This window comes from Diabrotica undecimpunctata, chromosome 2 (assembly GCF_040954645.1).
Source record: "Diabrotica undecimpunctata isolate CICGRU chromosome 2, icDiaUnde3, whole genome shotgun sequence".
NCBI lineage: Eukaryota > Metazoa > Arthropoda > Insecta > Coleoptera > Chrysomelidae > Diabrotica > Diabrotica undecimpunctata.
In genome coordinates this window covers 15,199,930-15,207,322 of record NC_092804.1, presented here as the reverse complement: position 1 = coordinate 15,207,322, position 7,393 = coordinate 15,199,930, and the positions used below count along the sequence as shown (strand labels likewise).

General features: G+C 33.0%; 1 long non-coding RNA gene across 1 annotated transcript; it reads right to left on the bottom strand.

Moving 5' to 3' along the window:
- Positions 1 to 230: 230 nt before the first annotated feature.
- On the bottom strand, positions 231 to 2,492 carry LOC140433205 (uncharacterized). Its single transcript, XR_011949888.1, has 2 exons — positions 2,247 to 2,492; positions 231 to 1,859 (listed from the first exon to the last, which is right to left on the bottom strand). It is a non-coding gene; the product is annotated as an uncharacterized lncRNA (long non-coding RNA).
- Between the last annotated feature and the right edge of the window lie 4,901 nt (positions 2,493 to 7,393).

Here is a 7,393-nt window from a genome sequence, read left to right as displayed (position 1 = left end):
TTCTTAGCTGTTATTTTTGACTTGTATGCAAAAAATTATGTGATAGTTATGCCCAATGTGGGGCCATTGAATTTGATGCAAAGATTTATATTATAGTATGTCATCTTCTATATTTCTATCAGGACATGGTCACTCGAAAATGAGAGGATCTAAATATAGAAGATGATCTTTAATTAAATTATCCTGGAAGCTATATGACAGTTATTTACTATAGAAATAAAAAAAATACATTATTCAAAACACACATTTATTTTTATTGTCTAAATCAATTACAAAATGAAATACAATTCTAACAAAACATTTTTAAAAATCGAGTACAAGTCTACAAAAATCTTAAAGCTAGTGAAAGATCCATGGAAGAGAATGTTACTACAAACCTATTTAAATTTAAAGTTATACAAGAAATCTTAAAGCTATGTTTTAAACAATAATTATTATTTAATAGAGAAATCATTTGTTAAGCTGATATCACAGTTAATGTACAAAAAGTTACTTCGATCACATAGCCTGCTTGAGCATTATTTTAAAAAATTACTCTCAAATTTGAAGCTTAGTGATGTGCTCAAAATAGTGCAAACTTACAACCTAAAAATCGAGTGCAGACTAAACTAATCGTTCTATATTACTAATAAAGCAGTTTTCAGTCTTATTTACATAAAATTGACACTTTTCGGCCTATGTTTTTCAAAACTACCACACGAAAAACAATACTTCCGTATCATTTTAAGTGTTAGTACAAAAAAAGCACTAAAACTAAAAAAATTAAAGCTTTGTTATCACAGACGTTTCCCTAAAAACTAATTAAAGCCATATCTCCAAAAACTTTATGAATTGCTGCTAAAATTTTCAAAGCATCATTTAAAGCTTGAGCAAAAATCGAAGGTGTTGAAAAAGTATGTACAGAACATAAAGCATACATGAGAAGAAATGAAAACAAAAAAAATACAAGCCGTTACATCACTAAAATCACAGTGAACGTCAGCCTAACCTAATAGGTGGTGCTAAGAATGAAATATGAAGGATTCAAATGTGTGTTAGTTGGTTAAAAATTTAAAAAGGCAGACAAGAAAACTACTTACTGATTGAATTATGTAATGTTAGAATTAATTTATGTGAAAATTTCAACTTAGAATCAAGATAAAGCAGGTTTATTAAATATATTTAAAAGACCACCTATAAGAATATCACAGAGGGAGTATAAAATATATATTGTGATTATCAATACAGAGATCACTTTCGAACATACATCTCACAATTAATTACTTCTCAAAATAAAATGTAACGGAACTGAATCAATCATTTTTCTAAAGATATTCATTCATACATCACACAATTGAAAGAATCGATAAAGGTTAAATTTTGATATTGCACGAAAAAGTTATTGCACGTTTAAGTTAATTGCACTTTCAAAAAGTCAGCTTAACCAAATTTAAAGATAAAACGCTCAGAAAACCTAATTTTACTCTTAAACTAATGGAAGACATACTGAAATCTTACATTCTAAAAGCTTATGCAACAAATATTAAAACCATTACAAAAATTTCAATACAAAGATCTAAACAATACAAAGAGTATTATTGCATAAACTTAAAAACTTAATACTAAAATACCTGTACACTAAAACTTTCAAGTCTTTAGAGTTTAGCAAGTTCTAGAAGTTCGTTAACCAAGTTTTCGTTGATTTCGTTGTCCTGGAAGGTGGAATACTGAGTATTTCTTAAAAGTTCTGCAGTATTTGGAGAATCAAAGGTCACACAAGATGTAGATTCTTTGTATAGTTCCTCGAACTTGAGCCAGTAGTTGTTCAAATTGACTCTGGCACTTGAAACGATCCTTCTCGACAGTCTGGGTGTGACTATCTGAAAACAAAATAAAGAAATTAATAAAATATACTTGTTCAAAAGGATTTAACATCGCTAAACAGTGAATTAGTATAAATAATAAAGTTCCAAGCAAGTTGTATGTTATTTTATTATTTATTGGAAGGGAAATAACATTTGATTACTAATATTAATATAAATAAATAAAGCAATTATTGATTTAAAGTAAGATCTGATCTAAAATTTAATGGAAGAAGCTTAATTTCTGAAAATCAATCTTAAAAAAAATAAAATAGTATTAAAGTGTACTATATTATTGAAAGCAAATGTTACAAACAGCTGACACAACAATAATAAACTAGTTGCAATATGAAAACAAATATTTGAAAATTACAATAATATCAGAAAACAATATAAAATATTTACCTCTCTGTGTTGCCTCCGATACGGGGACCTGGGAGATCTCGTCTTGTTCATATCTGCGATCTTGCTGCAAAGACACATTGCCCAACAAAACAAAAATCAGCTGATTGTCAAATTACGTACGCGCAGCTAACAACTGAACTCACAGTACTACTGATGCGGTACAACCTACTTGAAGTGTTATCTGAGGGTGAATGTGCCCGATATGGGTACCGCTCCCTATTTTATACAAGCGACTCTCGTACCTGATTTCAGTCGGCGCATGTACGATTTTCAGCGCGCGTTAAACACGCGACCAAAGGCGTACGCTTAGCCCAAGCCAACATATCGCTGTCTCTATCTGTCACGTTCGCAACGGTTATAGTACAGGTCAACTATGATTGAGAAAAACTTTGAGATTTAAAGAATTGAAGTACTGGCGATATTACGTATTAATATATAAAGATTGTAACATGTAACAAGAAATACAATACAGATAATAACAAGTAAAAACAAGACGTCGTATACATTTAGCTTCATATATAACAGATTGTAATATTAGCCTACTTAATTTCAGGAACAATAAAGTATTCACTAATATATACATGTTCATTTTCGATAATTGTCAGGTACTCCACATATAAACTTTTAAATGCCAAGAAAAATAATTTCAAATAATACATTTTTGAATTATATTTTTTTATTACCTCCTCTCTTGCTGTCTCTGAAACTAACACAAGCTTATATTTATACTGTCTCAAGTTAGAAAGGTTCTAAGGATTCTTTTTCTTCTTCTTTTTATGTACATACGACTCGTGGTCTTCCTACTGAGCGTTTTCCCATTTGGGAACCGTCTCCTGCCATCTTTATTACTCTATTAGTTGTCATTCGACTTATATGAGCGTTCCATTCTACTCTTCTATTTCTTACCTAGTTCTTGATGTTTTACTATTTGCATCTACGTCGTATATCTGTACTTCTAGCTCTGTCCCATATTGTCTTACCATCAATTTTTCTTGTGTTTTCATCTCTTCTGTTTCTATCATCCTTTTTGTCCCCTCTGTGTAAGGCCGTATTTCTGCCGCGTATGTCATTATTGTTCTGATGACTTCTTTTGTAAATTCTCTTCTTCTTAGGGTGCCTGTCCGTTCCGAACGTTGGCGATCATTCTGGCTATGATGACTTTGTTGGTTGCTATACGGGATAGCTGTGTTTAGGTCTTTCTATACCATGCGCAAGCCAGGATATTCTTCTTCGTCCTGGGGCCCTTTTTCCTTCAATTTCACCTTACAAAATGCATTGAAGTAGCTCATAACTGCCGTGATTTCTCATTATATATCTTAAGTACTGCAGCTTACGGCCCTTCACGATGTTGAACAACTCCGCGGTTGTGTTCATCCTCCGTAGTACTTTTTCATTAGTGACTTTGTCTGTCCATGGTACCTTCAGGATCCTTTCTGTATAACCATAGCTCAAAAGACTGAAGTTTTGATAGTTTCCGCCTTCATTGTCCACGTTTCTACTCCGTACAGAAGCACTCGGTACACGTAACATTTAAGGAGCCTTATTTTTGTTTCTAGGGTGACGTCATGGCTCTTGAACATATAGCTCATAGTCAAGAATGCATTTTTTGCCTTTCCGATGCGACATTTAATCTCTTAGTGCACAGTGGTGAAATTATGCACCTCTGTCTCACTCCCCTTAAGATTTTGACCTGATCTGTATATTCTCCATCTATTCGGAGCACCGCTGATTAAATCTAATACAGGTTAGCTATTATTTTTATGTATCTTCCGTCAATCCCTGTCCTCTTCAGCACTTCCATCATTTGTTCATGCCTGACTCTATCGAAAGCCTTCTTATAGTCAACCAGACATGCAAAAACATTACAACTGATATCGCTACATTTCTGAAATAATACCTGCACGCTAAATAAAGCTTCCCTCGTACCAACGGCGTTCACAAATCCAAACTGATTGGGCGCAATTTGTTCCTCGCATTTCCGGTAAATTCTTTTGTGGATGACTTTTAAAAACAGCTTCAGCAGATGGCTCATTAGGCTTATGTTCCTATAATCTTCACAAACTTTTACTTCTGGCTTTTTGGACAATGGTACGAACTCCGATTTGAGCCACTCTACTGGTATTTTTCCTGCCTTGTATATTTCAATAAATATTTCAGTTATTATTTTTATTTGTTCTGCATCTAATAGCTTCAGCAGTTCTGCAGGAATTTCATTAAGTCCCGATGCCTTTCCATCCTTCATTTGTCTGACGGCTGCCGTTATTTCTTCTGGTAGGATTTTGTGACCTGAGTTTTCTTAAATGGTAGGATCTTGTATTGTTCTAAGGTCGTGGAAAAGTTTCTCCAAGTATTCTTCCCATACTTTCTTTATATCTTCTTTGGTTGTGACAAGATTGCCTTCATCATTTGTTATTTTTCTGTTGTTGCGTTTTGGGAAGTTTCCAGCTATTTCCTTTACCTTTCGATGGACATTGAAGTTATTATATCGACTCCTCTATTTCCTCCTCCTCTATTTCTTGACATTGTTCTGTTTTTTGTTTCGTTTTGGCTTCTCTTATCTTTCTTCTGACCATGGTATGTATTCTCTTATAATCTTGGAGATTTTCTTTGTTTTTTTCTCTGATCCATAAGTTTAAGTATTTCATTGGTCATTCACGATTTCCGTTTCTCTGTATCTTTCTTCAGGTGTTGTTCTTTTATTTCTCTCACTTTTCTGTAAATTCTCCTAAATATTTAAACTCCATCACTTGTTCTATTATCTAACCTTCCAGTTAAAATTTACATCTTAGTAAATTTGCTGTTATAGCCATGCATTTTGTCTTTGTTGGGGAAATCAAATGTTACATTTTCTAGAGGTTATATTAAATTGGTGCGGCATACGTTATAAATGATTTTCACTTCGAGAGAGTGGTATTGCGTCGTTTGCATAGCAGATTATTTTAAGTTGTTTTTCTCCCATTTGGTATCATTTTTAGGGCTTACTTTTTTTATTATTTCATCCATGTAATAATAGTCTCCCGTTTTATACCGCTCGCGGCTTTAGGAGTATATCAGGGTAGTCTGCTATATCTAGGGCCTACGGTATACAAGGAAGGTAACATGGCCAGTGCTACGCTTCAATCGCCTATTATTATACATACTACGCAGGCCCCATTATTTCATCCATAATAAGGTTAAACTATAGAGTACTCAGAAAAGCTCCCTGTCATATTCCATTGCCATTATTGTATTGTTTTGGTAGACATTTTTGATCGTTTTGATTATTCCTCTTATTTATTATTTCTCTTGCGAACAATAAGTGGATAACGTCCTTTAATTTGACCCGGTCAAATGCCTTGTTAAAGTAAAAAAAAAATATATATGCGTGTTTGTTGTATTCTAATGATTTCTCTTTCACTTGCATTATTATAAATATAGCGTTGGTGCATGATCTTCCCGACCTAAAACCTTGTTGTTCTTCTACTAGTGTTTTAATCTCATTCATTTGATTTCTCATCACTTTGGTTGTTAATTTTAGTGTTGTGTTTAATAAATTAATTCCTCTGTAATTTTCAAGGTCCGATTTGTCCCCCTTTTTGAAGAGAGGTATTAGGATGCTTGATCTCCATTCTTGAAGAATTCTGTTTTGTTTTATTATTTTTTGGATTAGTTTTAATAGTTGTTTGGTCAGATCTGGTCCTGCGTACTTTAAGTGTTCGTTCGGTATTCTGTCTGTACTGTCTATTTGGTATTCTGTGATTTTATATTTTTTAATTTCTTTAATGCTTTCTTTACCTCTTCCTCCTCAATACTTCTTTCTTCGTTTGCTGTCAGCTCTATGTTGGTGATTCATTATCGTCACCTACAGCAAATAAGGAACGAAAGTAGTCTGCCCATGTTTCCTTTTGAATGAGTTTCGTTTTTATTAGTTAGTTCATTTTTTTTCTTTGTCCTCTGAGTGTTTCTTTTTTATTTATCCAATTAAAGTATTCTTTTATTTGTATTATGTCTATAAAATATGTGAGATGTGAAAATGTATAAAAATTGATATGTTAAGAATTAAAATTTTGACAAAAAGTAAAGGATTTATAGCAAAGAAATTCTACACCGATCGGTTTTTCTTTAAACTGATTACTACAAAATATGACAAATGTATTTTTTCGAATTGTTGTACTAATATTCCTGAACTATAAATGATATTCAATACAAGCCTAAAAGACTTTAGCATCCTTGGGATGGTGTTTCGAATCCCATATTCTCTTCTAAGTACTGGTGTCTTAGTCACCTCGCAACACCATCCTTATACGTTTTTAGGGCCGTGTCAGTTCTTGTCGTATTATTCTCTTTGTGCTTTGATTCTTTGGTCTGAGATCAAAATTTGTTTCATCTTTTTTTGTTGCCTCTGGAAGTTGTAACGAACTTTTCGGTTGCGGGTTTATTTTTATGGGAGTCTTTTGGTTTTTCTTTTGCCGGGTGTAAATTCGGTAGGTTAATTAACTGATAAATTGTAAAATTGCCATAGTTGATTAGTCGTACAGTGGCTTATACCGTTACAACAACTATTTTAAATAATTAGGGATGAAAAAATTTGCAGTTAAGCAATATTACGTAATTGCCACAATTTTGTTTACAAACTGCTACTGGCATTTTTCGTTTTGAGTTAATTAGCAGGTAACGGTGATAAATTAAAATTACAGGATGCTGCTAGTTAGCTGGTATCGCGCAAAAAGAGATAATAATTATTGACAAGTACGTATCTTCGGCGATACGTAAACCTCAGACTAGCAACGGTTTTTCAATTTCAAAGGGTTATTACTCCTCGTCACACTTATTTCTGTCCTTCCAAGGAAGAGATTTATGTAAAAATGACCATTCATTAAGCAAATTGCCTTTTGTCTCCAGTGTTTCGTTCTTTTATTGCGTTGCCCGGTGCTCTATAATATAGTTATTTTTAACCCTAAATATTTGCTTTCGTCGCAGTTTTTAGTTTCCAGCGTAAACAAGGTAGTGCTGTCATTTAGAGAAATTCTAAATGACATTCCGTTACAGTTTACTCTTACGGTACGCTCTCTGTTTCAGATGTACTTTAATAATTTAGCGGTCAAGCATTATCTTTGTTTAAGATTTTTTGTCATTGTAAAACCATTCGATGTTTTTAATTTAATACA